The 14944-nt window shown below is 44.1% G+C and overlaps 1 protein-coding gene across 11 annotated transcripts in view; it reads right to left on the bottom strand.

Moving 5' to 3' along the window:
- Positions 1 to 14944, bottom strand: part of ZDHHC20 (zDHHC palmitoyltransferase 20) — a 45925-nt gene that overhangs the window by 29030 nt on the left and 1951 nt on the right. Inside the window, exon 1 of one of the 11 annotated variants that reach the window (XM_085536389.1) lies at positions 767 to 861. The exons of 9 other annotated variants lie outside the window; for them this stretch is intronic. The gene's annotated coding sequence lies outside the window, so the exon portion shown is untranslated. Of the gene's footprint in view, positions 1 to 766; positions 862 to 14944 lie in introns of those variants that run through there. One more of the 11 variants, XM_015852156.3, reaches the window with a different exon arrangement.

Below are 14944 nucleotides of genomic sequence, written 5' to 3'. Positions count from 1 at the left end.
TAAATTTGTACTGAACAAAAAATTTGATTAGAAGTGAGATACAAAAGATGCTCATTTGTTCCAAAGCATATTTCAGGTGTTAATAGAGCCTCCCTACACATTTCCTCCTGCCACCCCTTCAGGCTTGGTGAGATAGTGGAATAGTTGAAGAGATCCAGCTCCCTGCTCTAACCATCTGAGGATACTCTTTTTAAGAGAATTAGAACATAATTTACACAGGTTGCCCTTCAGATATGCATCTAGCACGTTTTCTGAAGCACACTGGGCCAACAGGTATACAGCCATAAAGAACAAAATGAGGTAAATGAAGTTCTGACAGAAGTCCCTGTTAAATTGCATGAGTTGCATGTAATCTCTAAGTTTATTTCCCCCACTCCTCTCTTCTCTTGTCACAAGCTGTCTGACTTTCTTTTAACCCGAACTCCTGAGGCAAAGTTAGAAACTCTCCCCTTCCTTGTCTTCTGCAACTTCATCTCTTTTTATCCCAACAGCAAATTCTGTTGTTGAAATCTGCCTTGGGTACTTCCTGAGTGGTACATTCTCCTGCACCCACATCCAAAACCTAAAGAGCTCATTCATCAGTTGTCCAAGATGCTGGTCACAGAGCAGCTGTACTCATTGGAACACTCTGCACCATGCTCCTTGCTGAGTATCTCCCCTAGCCACTGAATTCCTGAAATTCAATGAGGAAGGGATCTTTTCCTGACATCTGATACAGCAAATTTAAGCTTCTGGTCACCAATGTGAACAAAAGCTCAGAGCACACCTTGCCAGCTGCCATCCACCTGCTCCACGTGGCTGCCTCTCTCTCAGCACTGACATTTGTACAGTCTTCAGTCTGTACGTCAGATCAAAAGAGCTTCTTCCTGATGCACACCAGAGATATAAATCCACAGGGCTTTAGGATGCATAACAGACTTCAGAGCTACTCTGGTCACAGAGACAGCACGTGTCTTGCTTACCTGCAGATATACACAGCAAAGGGGCCTGCAGCCATATTACACAACTGAAACTCTTGTTATAGTCATAGACATACAGAGGTGATATTTCAGTGCACAGCATGGGCCCTGTTTGTTCACGCATTAGTCTTCTCCTTAAAGTACACTGCCTGCCCATCCATGGAAGCCTCTCCCTTCAACTAAAGGAGGTTAACCCTGAAGAACAGCATAATTTCACATTAGTGCATTTTTGATGTGCACAGCTGCACAACCTCCCCTTGTGTTCCTGCCTAAAACTGGGACACAACCCACCCAGCAAAACTGACCCAAAGCACACAATTACCTGTAAAGAATGTACATGCATATAAGAACAAGTCCAACTGCATCACGAAACACTTCAAGTACTGCACCACTGCATCATACAGACATCATATTAAGAGTAAGTCTTGTGTTCTGGGTTGAAATTTTACTGAAGTGTTATTCCCCCAGTTCTGCATCAGCATTAAACTTCTTAAACAACACAAAGGAGAATATACAGACCACTGAAAAGGAGAAAGTTAAAACAACCTTGCTACATAGAGTTGATTGCTTAACTAAAAAATAAATAAATTAACAACAGTACTAGAAGTACATTACAGTAAGCTTTATCTTTGGATCCAGATGTATTTTAACCAAACATCTTGCTCACAGCTGGACAAACATGTATTTCCTTAGACAAGGAATATAACAAAGTTCTTAATTATTCTCAAATGGGTTGTGAGAACAGTGTTATCTATAAAAACAGATTCATTTCTTCATAAGTAATTCCGCTTAAAGCATTCCATAATCTGTTAACCTCATTTCTGCTCCCACTACAGAACTAAATTCTGAGCCAAATTTGATGCTTAAGGACTCAAAGTACTGAACAGTCCTTACACACAGAGAGGAGCTTAAGATCTTATCACTTGTGAGACTTCATTAAAAAAAAAAACTCTAAATAAACTTCATAAACATTAATCATAGCTTTAAGGAACCAAGAAGATAATGTTCTCATACTTACACTTGCCCCTTAGGAAAACAACTGTAGTTTAGCAAACTCCTGCAGTTTGAGGTAGAAGTGAACCCCCTAAAACACTCGTGGTTTTCATTCTGTCCTGCCATCCTTCAATTTAATAAAAATAAGACAGCTAGTTCTCTCTTGCCTCAGAAATTATAGGACTCTGCTTTTATTATTTGCATGGCTTTTACTCCTGCTGTCAGATGGACTCAATGAAGAGCAATCCTAGTATTTGTACGAAGTCACTCAGCAAATGGAAATCATCACATAAAGATCCTGTGAAACCGCTCGAGTTAAACCTTCCTTTAAATAACTTAATATTTAATCTTTGCATAAAAGAGACCTGTAATTATTCACTAGGCTGGCAATGTAACAAGCAGCTTAATGCCATCAAGAAATCAATTCCAGCTTTTGAACTCTGGTTCAGGAAGAAAACAGAACATGGCACTACCATTGTATCCCACCATCCCTGACCTGCAGCTTCAGTTACAAGCTCAGCTCTCAGGTTTTAGGTGTTTTAGGTTTCTCCTCTGCTGCTTCCGGGTATTTAGATCTTGCAGTTGGTCTCTGCTGAAATTTATAACAGTTTCAACTTTAAACAATTCCAAAACACATTTTTTGTTTGGGGGAACTGGATGGGAAAAATGAAGCAGCGCTGCCTTTTTGCTTATTGATTCTTTTCTTGAACAAAATAAGCGCTGCATATGATTTACATATTACCCTCAGGATACAACAGCACCGTTTATTACATTAGATGGATTAGAACAAGTTAGTGCCTTCAGCAAACAAACCGGTTCGTATTTCAGAAATGTAATTGCTGAAAATCAGCTCTTCTTTTGAGGATGTCAAAATATATCTCCATGTCAGTCTACTGCCTAGCTACAAAAGAAAAAATAAAATTGAGAGCCAAAGTATTCTTCGGATTGGCTTTTTAGGTTTCTGATTTCTAGAGAAACCTTAAAGAGTTCCAGCAAGATGCTGCTAGGGAAAGATAAAAATACAATTAGACAGCGAAGGCTGCAGCTCACATGGCTGCAAAGCTGAGCAGCATCAGCTCACGAGCACACTGAGCAGCCTTGTAATTCCAAAGGATTCAGCATCGCTGTGTTACAGCTCTGTGCAGGCCTGTGAGGGATGAGTCCCACCTGCAGTGTGCCTGCAGTGCAGAGCTGCTTGCTGGTTATCTTGGACTTTCCCCAGTTGCCCTCACTGAGGCTCAGGACAGTCTGCCTGTGAGGAGAAGGATGCTGCCTACACAGATCCCTGTGCTGCTGGAATCTGCCTGAGGATAAACAGCCTAATGTGTTTCTCCTGCAGCACAGGTAGCTTGCACACTGCAGCTCTCCATGCTGCAGGGTCACTGCGAAATGAAGCGTGCAGAACTGAGTATGAGAGTCATCTTTCTACAGAATGCTAATCCCAGATACATAACCCAGCCTATAATAAGCTGTACTAAAACGTACTTTTTAACTTAGTCAACATGGCAGACCAGCAAAAGTTCCAGGTTTGACTTTAGCACAGGAAAAAGTTGTCTAAGTTTTGATTTAGTTGTTAAGCATCACCCTTAGCAGTGAAGATGCCTCTTCCTTCAGTTCTCCCTTAAGCCTCTGTGCAGCCTTGCATTGCTGCCTGTTATCTTCCATCTCACCTACGGCACATGAATCACAGAGTGGAAGCCTACAGAATATCACAGGAAACAATCCTGCAGACATAGGGATGTTATAAACGGCATCAGAAATGGCACTGGAGAAAGATACCATTTGTCAGAAGGATTCATTTTGGAGCACACACTGACAGAGGTGTGAGCTTCCAAAAGCCTCGCACACGTTTTTAAGGAAACCTACCAAGGTAAGAGCCCTCAACCTTGAAGGAAAACTGAACAAAAAATCCATCCACAAAACTCACACATCACATATCCATTCTTCCTACTAGTCTAAGTCACTCTTCAAGAGCCATGTATGTGATTTCCAGACCAAGAAACCCAACAGCAGAAATAGAGAAAAGGAAATAGATTGATCTTTCTCCTGCTGCACTACGTGCCCTTCCTCCCTGCATGGTGGCCCCTGGCAGAAGTTACACTTGGGGTGTCACAGCCTCTCCAAGAATCTCAAAAGCAGCTTCACATTTTGGCTGACTTTCCCCATGGACAGAATAAAGTTCTAAATGTGCAATTGCATTCCTTCACTAGAGGAGTTAGCAGACTGAAACCAACAGAACTTCCCTGAGGCATTACCATGCCTGCAAAGGCAAGCACCGCTTCTGTTATCTCATTTTGTACTTTCCAGAGAAAGGAGTTTAATTGGAAGCGCACCTTAGATTTATAATCACGTAATTCCTGATTGCTAATACAGATCTTCCTCATTCAAAAGGATATGGTAGAATTACTGCTTACTGAGGTAACTGGGGCAGATGATGAGTCAATTTCCTCGAGCAAACACTTGCATCACAGATCGAGGGGCAGTGGCACAGAATGAGGATCGTAGCACCTCTGCACTTCTCCCAAGGCTCCGTGACCTTTCCACACCGAGCTCTTCCTTATTTCCTGCCTGGCAGGCACCCACCAGTGTTCCTTCTCTCAGCAGCAGGGAGTTGTTTTTAGACAAATGACTCAAGACAACTGAGCTGACAGCACCACGTGGCCAAAAGCCAGCACAATAAAACGCTTGGCAGGTCCCTGCTGAAGGACTGCGGGGGGTCAGGAGCTGCGTTACACGTCTTGCCACCAGCTGGAATGAACAATCTCAGTGTAAATTTGGGTCACAAAGACCCAGCGTTGTTTTAGCTTCACACACTGGATTGATTTGTAAAGCAAGCAAACAAACAAACACCTCAGGATCTGCAGTTCTAGGACACAGCTTCACCACAGTGCAATGCCTAATCATAAAGAAGGTCACATTTTTTTAATCCACTGTGTGCCTGCACATAGGCAACATGGACATGCCAGACAGAGCTCTATTGCAGCACTCATCTCGGGTGCGACACATGCTGGACATCTCTGCTGCAGGGCTCTATGAAGTTGCACCTTGCTGCACGCCCGCTCATCTGGTGCTGGCTCTTGCCACCAAATTTAGTGTGTGACCACATTTACTGCTACAGGACTCAAAGGAGAATACTCATGGGGCAGATAAGACATGATATTTCAAATATGGTGGTACAAGATGCACTGCAGACTTCTTTTGCTATTTGCTATCAGTCATGGCTACAATTGGTTGTACGGCAAAGAAAATATTAAGACAATTCTTTAACTACAACAATTAATTTAGGGAGGACAGGGGCTTGCTGCCCAGGAAACGTTCTCTTATCACAAAAGAACAAAGGTATTTACTTAGGCAAGGTCTTTTTCAGCTTTGGTGCAGAACATACATGCATAAATACAAGTGGGGCTCTAGCAGAAATTGGCATAATTGATACAAAATACTCCTCACATACAAAGTCCCATTTAGCAATGAATGAAGCTTTGACAACTGAAAAGATTTCTCCTGCACATTCTGGAACAGCAAATTCTGCACCCCCACTTTCACAGCTCAAGAACACAGTCAGAAAGGCAGCCGACCTCTGGAAACCCACAACATCCTATCCATGACCCCTTGGCTCTGCCTCTACAAAATACCCTTAAAATACAATTTATACCAAGGGTCTCATAAGGGCTCTTACTGACAGCATTTAAATATTTTAAATGACTTCAAAGTTCGAGGTTACACTTGTTTAGCATGTAGGAAGAAGTGCCAGTAAGTCTTCAGCTCACAGCCCTACACTCATGGCCACATCAGGAATCAATGAGACACAGCACTGTGAGCTGCAGTAACTCGGTGCCTTTTCTGGAAGCAACATCCACCATTAGCATCAGGCTACAGCAACACACCAGATTTGTTATCTCTGAAAAGCCCTATTCCCTGAAAAGCTCTATTCACTTCTAATTTACCATAATTGCCCAAAGGAATCTAATGCAACTTGATTTTCTTCAGCTATTTAATCACCAGTGCCATTGCTCATTCTATTTGCATTTTGATTGATTTTAAACCTCAGCATCACTTCAGCACGGCTCTCTGAGCTGCTCAGAAGAATAACTGGACTTTCTTCATTCAGATTTTTCCTCCAAAATAAAGCCCACTTTATCATAACAGTAACAGCTTTATTGCCCAGCAGTTTGGAAGCGCTGCATTAAGTTGGTCTCAATATTGCCCTCAAGCTATTATATAAAGCCAAAAGAAAGCCTAGTTTCTTCTTGAAGACAAAGAAAGCCATTAGCTGCACAAGGCAGTCTGATGTGCTCCTTCTGACACACAGGGTATGGGAGAGAACATGGAAAGTCAGAAGGAGCTGACATCTCGGAACAAATTAATGACATTTACACTTGAAGGAGGGGTACTGACACTTGGGGTAGCCAAATCAAGCTCACTGTAAAACTACACTCGAGTATGTGTATCTGTGAAATGGCCTTTCCTCCCTGCAGTAACCCCTCTTGGTCCTGTGGTTAAAGAGCACAAGTGGATTAGACTTGATGATCTCTCTAGGTGCCTTCTGACCCCTGCGATTCTGTGAGGACACTTACAATGACATGAGAGACAAAAAAAGAGCATCAGCCAGCATTGGGCAGCTGGCCTCCACAACATGAGTTGCTGTGCAGGTAATACTAGAAACCATCACTACGTTTAAAGTCAACGATATAACCCAGCGACATAAAATTTGTTCTCTGAGAAGAATTTTTCAAGTAAGGTAATAATTTCTTACTGGGAAAAAAAAAAACCCAAACTACTCTTTGTGGCTGTAACTACCAGTCCCTACACCTGCTGAGTGCCTTATGGTTCAGGCTGCTACTAGGAAACCCATTTACTTCCAGTCTAGTTCTCTAGAAAATACAGAAGCTGTCTTTATTTAACTATTCCAAACAAGTTCTGAGGCATTATCAAAGGTTAAACAAAAATTAAAAAAATCAAGTTGTATTAGCAGTGTGCCCTTGAAGCAAAAAAGTCAATGGCATCCTGGGGTGTATTAAAAAGAGCATGGCCAGAAGGTTGAGGGAGCTGATCCTTCCCCTCTACTCTGCCCTGGTGAGGCCTCATCTGGAATATTGTGTCCAGTTCTGGGCTCCCCAGTACAAAAAAGACAGGGATCGCTTGGAAAGAGTCCAGCGGAGGGCCACTAAGATGGTGAAGGGCCTGGAGCATCTCCCCTGTGAGGAGAGACTTAGGGATCTGGATCTGCTTAGCCTTGAGAAAAGAAGGCTGAGAGGGGACTTGATCCAAGTCTATAAATACCTGAGGTGTGGGAGCCATAGTGGTGAGGCTGGTCTCTTTTCAGTAGTGAGTGGGGACAGGACTAGGGGTAATGGGATGAAAGTACAGCATAGGAAGTTCCGCACGAATGTGCGGAAGAACTTCTTTACAGTGAGGGTGATGGAGCACTGGAACAGGCTGCCCAGGGGAGTTGTGGAGTCTCCTTCTCTGGAGATATTCAAGACCTGCCTGGACGCCGACCTGTGTGACGTGGTGTAGGGAGCCTGCTTTGGCAGGGGGGTTGGACTCAATGATCTCTGGAGGCCCCTTCCCACACCTACGATTCTGTGATTCTGTGTGCAGAGGGATCAGCCAGCAGGGAGAACAAGCTCCTGACACAGCTGCTGCAACCTTTAGACAGTCACCAAGTGGCAAAAGAACTGTGGGCTGACTGTAGGCCTCTGCTTTGCTGGCAAGATATCCATCCATCTCCGCGTTTGGCTTCAAGTTCTTCCAACATCAATTGCCTCCTTCCTTAATTTCTGGCCCTGCAGCCAGCCTTTCCAATAACATTAGGATCAAATCTCACTGCAAAACTCTGCGGATAAAAGCTCTTTGTAAACTTCATCAAAAAGTATTCAGTACTTGGTTTCTGAAAGAAAGATTTTGCTGCTGTCAAGTTCCTCAAGTAATGGGTGAAAACAAACTGTCCAGCAAGCAGACCATTCACACACATTATGTCACTGGATTCTTCTAATTAAGTTTTAAGCTCTTTTTTTTTTCAGTGATGTTTGGTTGATCTTTACCATGATTCTGTCCGTGTATGGCTCATCAAGTTGGCTGATAACAAATGCTGTCATCTTTTAATGCTGGAGGCTTTGCTGCTTGTTCTGGCAAAACAAAATGTCACTCCCACTTCAACCTCAGGAAGGTATAACTTTGAGATAAACCCTGACTGCAGCTTCTTCCTTATGTTTCCTTGAAAAAATAGGAAGAAAAACAGCAATGCTCACAGGAATACAAGAGAAGAACCAAATACTGCAATGGAAAAAACGTCCAGGATAAAAGGACAAAGTACACTTCAGAGATACATTCAGGGCTCCCAGGCTAAAGCACTAGATGGAACACAGCAGGACTGGCAGGCAGCTGAGCAAAAAGCAAGTGAGGAGTTTGATGTATGCATCACTCCTACTAAGACTGACTTCTGCTGTCATCCTTCCAGGACATCACATATAGTGACACAGCTGCAAGAGCATCTACATTTGCAGGTGAAGTACTGGAGAGTGGTGTAAGAAATGATGTCTATGAAGAATAAGAAATTACTGCTTATGTAATTTGCGGATAATTAGATCAGAAAAGCAGTTCGTTCTAACCATGCTCAAGAACACCCAGACCCTCACAGAATCACAGAATTGTAGGGGTTGGAAGGGACCTCTAGAGATCATCGAGTCCAACCCCCCTGCCAAAGCAGGCTCCCTACACCACGTTGCACAGGTCGGCGTCCAGGCGGGTCTTAAATATCTCCAGAGAAGGAGACTCCACCACCTCCCTGGGCAGCCTGTTCCAGTGCTCCGTCACCCTCACTGTAAAGAAGTTCTTCCGCACATTTGTGCGGAACTTCCTATGCTGTAGTTTCATCCCATTACCCCTAGTCCTGTCCCCACGCACTACTGAAAAGAGACCAGCCTCACCACTATGGCTCCCACACCTCAGGTATTTATAAACCTGGATCAAGTCCCCTCTCAGCCTTCTTTTCTCAAGGCTAAACAGACCCAGTTCCCTAAGTCTCTCCTCACAGGGGAGATGCTCCAGGCCCTTCATCATCTTAGTGGCCCTCCGCTGGACTCTTTCCAAGCGATCCCTGTCTTTTTTGTACTGGGGAGCCCAGAACTGGACACAATATTCCAGATGAGGCCTCACCAGGGCAGAGTAGACCCTCAAAGCTGTGGCTTCCACAGCAGCTACACAGAAATGTGAACCAGGATGGGATCAGGAGGTGCAGCTGCTTGTCCAAAGACTGAGAGAAGTCATGCAGAGAGGAGAGTGCTGTGGCACAGCAGGTGGGGGCTGAGGCACAGCTGCACACAGCTTATACCCTGCATGTGCCCCACAGATCTCCCAGACCCCATTTTCTGCTTGCAGTCATGTCTTTCCCTCTCCCAGCAGCTTCTTGCTGAAGTAGTCTCTCCAGCGGCTCTGTGTGTTTTGGGAAGATTGGAGAAATAGGATCATTCCAAGTTTGAGAATGTCAACAGAAAAAGCCAAACAAAAGAGAGAAGCAGCCAATTGGTTAAGTGTCTAAATTATGAATTATTTAAAATGTTCAAGCCCATCCATTGTGCAGCAGTCACTGCATTATTCCAGCAGACACCCATCTTGTAACACAGCCAGCAACAGCCCCTTGTGCAATCAATGGGCTGAACCCGAGCTTTTAAAAAAAAATAATATTGAAAAAGAGAAAACCGTGAAATGTAAGTAGTGCATTAAAATGATAAAAATATACACCACAAGATCTGTACAGAAAGCCTATGCTCAACTTGCAGCCTTTCCCAGCTATTATTAAATAAACAAACTCCCCCTCCAAAATTCCACGTTACAGACCAGAACAGAAAGTTCTGCCCAGGTACCATCTATTCCAGCAGTGTGGAAATACACTTCTCTTTTAATCCAAATTTGACAGACGTGAAAGCAATGACTGCTTGTCAAGAACAGCACAGTGATGTGTTCTCCACACGCGTGCTAAGAAGAGACTGTGGCTGAGGCATTTAATGGCAGTTTAGAATTTAACACTATCGTAAAACAGCTTATAAAGTAACTTTGTCTACTTCATTCAAACAGATCAAGTTTGTTCCTTTCAAGGTAACACATTGCATCTAACTTATCTTTCCTTCCCTCTGCAGCAGTAGGTTGCCTAATTCCAGCTGAATTATTACTTCTGTTTCTAAGAATTTCACTCACTGGAGACAGACATGGGGATGCACATCCCAAAAAGCACAAACAAGAAAACCTGTGTGATACCACATCTGATCACTCTGCAAATCACATGATCAAAATGGCTCAATGTTTCCCATTTAATTCAGTGCTGCACCATATATAGCATCAGAGGGAGAGCTTTACAGAAACTGCAGAGGCAAGGCACGCTGCTCTCATGATCAGATGATCTTGTGAGCAGATTCTCTTTGACAATCTTGTACCCATAACACAACTTTAATAGTCAAAAGGGAATGCGAATGAGGAACAGATGAGCTGTTTGGTCTTTTGAAAGAAAGGAGAAGCAGATGCTTGATATGCTGCAGAGGAGGAGCTTGATTTTGAGCACAGATAAGAAGAGACAGTCAGAGGTTCCAACAGGAGGCATTGCGCAGACTGGGGGTGGGGGAGAAGCAGTGGAAAGGTCTCTTCACTTTCCTGGCACAGGACAGGAGGAATTAAGGACGCCCCACAGAAAACAATTTGGTGACGGCACAAAGGGTGATATTAGAATCACAGAATTGTAGGGGTTGGAAGGGACCTCTAGAGATCATCGAGTCCAACCCCCCTGCCAAAGCAGGCTCCCTACACCACGTCACACAGGTCGGAGTCCAGTTGGGTCTTAAATATCTCCAGAGAAGGAGACTCCACCACCTCCCTGGGCAGCCTGTTCCAGTGCTGTCACCCTCACTGTAAAGAAGTTCTTCCGCACATTCGTGTGGAACTTCCTATGCTGTACTTTCATCCCATTACCCCTAGTCCTGTCCCCACACACTACTGAAAAGAGACCAGCCTCACCACTATGGCTCCCACACCTCAGGTATTTATAAACCTGGATCAAGTCCCCTCTCAGCCTTCTTTTCTCAAGGCTAAACAGACCCAGTTCCCTAAGTCTCTCCTCACAGGGGAGATGCTCCAGGCCCTTCACCATCTTAGTGGCCCTTCGCTGGACTCTTTCCAAGCGATCCCTGTCTTTTTTGTACTGGGGAGGCCAGAACTGGACACAGTATTCCAGATGAGGCCTCACCAGGGCAGAGTAGAGGGGGAGATTAGGGCAGGTACAGAGCAGGCAGAGGAGGAAAGGCAGAGATACAAGACAATTTCCCAAGAAACCAGGCTGAGCTCCTGCTACTGCTCTTGGAATGGTATTTTTGTTGTGCTTTTTTTTCCCCTTCAATAGGAGAATGCCAAGTGAGCAGATTTCATACCATATAAAGGGCACTTGTCCGCCCATCCCTATAAAGCAATAGGATCAACACAGTGCAAAGAACCAAATAAGAAGGTCCATAATCTTTCTGCTCAAGCTAAGCATCTGGTTTTCCAATACATTTGTATCCAGCCTGAGCACCTCACCAGGAATTCTACTTATTCATAACAAGAGAAGAGGCTCTCACTTAAGATGACAACAAGCATGCTTGAGCCAAGGCACTACAACAGAACTAAGTGTGTCCACAGCAGTTTTCTTTTTTATTCTTTGAAATTCACAAGAGAGGCACACGAGCACAGCTAAGTATTACTGATAATGATTATATTATTATTATTATTATTATTATTATCTAATGTGATTAATTAGTCAGCTGTTCACACTCCTGAAGAGGAACCCCTCTTCCTATGGGATGGCTTTGCACACCCCCTGCCAATGCTGTACCTGAGTGTCGATCCTGTTGCAGCAGTCAGAAATCAGGTTACTGAGCTGCTGCTGTTTGTACCACATCGCTCTGCTCATTAACTGCTGCATTAACATTTTTAGTAGAGATTTCTTCCAGAGGAGGCAGATGGAATTACCTGCCTTCTGTTTATGCAACAGATTCTTCCAATGGGTGCATCACAACACATCACTGAGTGCTTCTCCTGCTTTGGGGAAATCAGAGCTACCTTCCTGCTTAAAAGGGCTACTGCATTACAACAGAGAAGGAGTTAAATGTGCAACATTAAATTACGAATTCCAAGTTGCAAACTGCTGTTTCTGCGAGCATTCGAGTCAAAAAATAGGTGCCTACATGAAACAGCCTGGCTTCACCCACCAGCTTCTGCCGTGTACATCAGAACAGTGACTTCTAATCAAGGTGTAGCTAGTTGGTATTTCAGCTGCTCACCTACAAAAGGGTTTGGAGAATGGTGAGATAGTCAATGAGAGGCAAGTCAAAAGTGAGAATGAGCCCCATGAGAAGAGCTCCGGTCACACTGGGCATGACCTTCTGAGGGGATGCGGTAAGCAGGAAGAATCAGTTCAATTCACTAAGGATATAATACCACCATTGTTTATGAAGGCAACATTAAAAGCAAAACATGTTTTGACAACGAGAAGGAAAACAATAAGTGGTTTTAAACTAATGAAAAGCCTTTTTGCGGCACCCGCTATGTATTTCTAGGTGTGCTTTCTTGCATACAGAGCTCCATGCAAGTTATACGTAGAACGAAACAATCTACTAAGAAAGCACTAATTCATGCTTTTCTAATTTAAAGCGTTCAAAGAAATCCTGAATCACAGAATGACCTGGGTTGGAAGGGACCTCAAGGATCATGTAGTTCCAACCCCCCTGCCTGGCAGGGCCACCAAACATACACCTTTACTAGATCAGGTTTGCCCAGGGCCCCGTCCAACCTGGTCTTGAACACCTCCAAGGACGGGGCATCCACAACCTCCCTGGGCAGTCTGTGCCAGGGCCTAACCACTCTCCTAGAATGCGACGCTGCCTTTTCCATTTCCTTCAGCTATGTGCGTTCACAGAGTTTTTCCACAACAGTTCCCTCAGTTTCCACACATTTGGTGAGAAATGGCTGTTTTACCATCTTTCCAACTGGTCAGTAGCCAGATTAGCAGATGGGTCAGGGCTACACAGCAGCAGTGGGCTGAAACAGCCAGCATTCACCAGTTCAGCCCAGCGATGCTTCAGAGAAATACACCTATGCTGGCAGTTTCTATAGAGGAAAACAACAGCTCGCACTGAGAACCTCCTTTCATCTCACCCACACCATTTCTTCCTGGTGCTCACAGGCAGTATGTAAGTAATAAGAAGCAGCATAACCAAGTAAATACATGCTGGTGGTGAATTACAGAGCAGGGCCAAGGCCCTCAACCACCAGCAGCAGAACAATGAGCAATATGGGAATGTCCCAGAGCAGGAGGGTGGGGCAAGTCGTACAGTGAAGCAAAACTGAAAGAGTGCCATGAAAAAGGAAGCAACCCCAGCTTTAAAACACCATTTTTTACTTTTATTACTAAAGACTATTTTATGCTTCCGCATTAATCTTGGCTTCCCAGTAGATCTACTAACTAAATACATGTTTAACCATTAGTACATGAGCTGGGACTTGAGGAAAAAAGCCCACTACAACAGGACAGAAGAAATAGCTGGGGTGAACAAAGCCTTTCTTTCTTTCTGTTTCCTTGCTAGCATCAGATCTCAACAATTTGCTAACCTTTAACAATAACCCTGGGAAAAAACATTGACTCCTGTGTGGATGGAACTTCTGTTTTACTCTCAGTATTTACTTGATCTGTTTCATCTCCTCTACAAAACTTCCATTCTTCCATCTGTCTTTCCCTCACCCTGACACTCATCAGCCAGAGGCACAACAGGTCATAAGCCCCACTTCTGCACCTGCTGTATGGGCACATATGCTGAGACTGCCGCTTTCATTCATTAGCAGCGCATTAAAGGCAATCACAGAATCACAGAATGACCCAGGTTGGAAGGGACCTCAAGGATCATGAAGTTCCAACCCCTCTGCCTAGCAGGGCCACCAAACACACACCTTTACTAGATCAGGTTGCCCAGGGCCCCGTCCAACCTGGTCTTGAACACCTCCAAGGACGGGGCATCCACAACCTCCCTGGGCAGCCTGTTCCAGGGCCTAACCACTCTCCTAGTGAAGAACTTCCCCCTAACATCCAACCTAAATCTTCCCTCTTTTAACTTAAAACCATTTCCCCATGTCCTGCTATTGTCAGCTCTTTTGAAGAGTTTACTCCCCACCTGGGAGTAAGTTCCCTTCAGGTATTGAAAGGCTGCAATGAGGTCACCCCGCAACCTTCTCTTCTCCAGGCTGAACAAACCCAACTCCCTCAGCCTGTCCTCATAGGGGAGGTGCTCCAGCCCCCTGATCATCTTCATGGCCCTCCTCTGGACCCTTTCCAAAATCTCCATGTCTTTTTTGTACTGAGGGCTCCACACCTGGACACAGTACTTCAGATGGGGCCTCACAAGAGCTGAGTAGAGAGGGACAATCACCTCCCTATCCCTGCTGACAAGGCAAGCCCATAGTGCACACTGCAGTAGTTTTCAAACCAAAATAAAACATATAGAATACAGGGAGAAAACGAACATACCTGCCAAGAGAAACAGAAAACTCTGTTGCTCTCTAAATCCTCTCCATTCTGGAACTCAAACACAGGGTAAGTGATGAGCAGTGGGGAAGGGAAGAACAACCAAAAACCTCATAAAAAGCCTGAAATATACCTTTCCTGTCCCTTGAGATGAATCTTCATCACATGCATAAATAAAGTTCAACAGAAGCATAAAAGTGAGAATAATAGGCTTTTAAATCAATCAGAAAAAAAGCCATAGAAAAACAAATCTTGGTCACCAGCCGCCACTTTGACACTAAACAACTGTAGGACTCAGAACAGCAGTAAAAATCAATAGGTAATTATCTTACTAAATGACCACGTTGTCTTAATAGCCTGTATCTGCAGACACGGAGAATAAAGTTGATTTGCAGGCAAGTGCCAGAGGTCTAGAAATCAGATTTATAGATGTGAAAGTTCTCACATAAACAGG

Source organism: Coturnix japonica, chromosome 1, assembly GCF_054131305.1.
Source record: "Coturnix japonica strain WE chromosome 1, WE-NBRP24, whole genome shotgun sequence".
NCBI classification, from domain to species: domain Eukaryota; kingdom Metazoa; phylum Chordata; class Aves; order Galliformes; family Phasianidae; genus Coturnix; species Coturnix japonica.
This window is presented reverse-complemented; position numbering and strand designations above follow the sequence as displayed.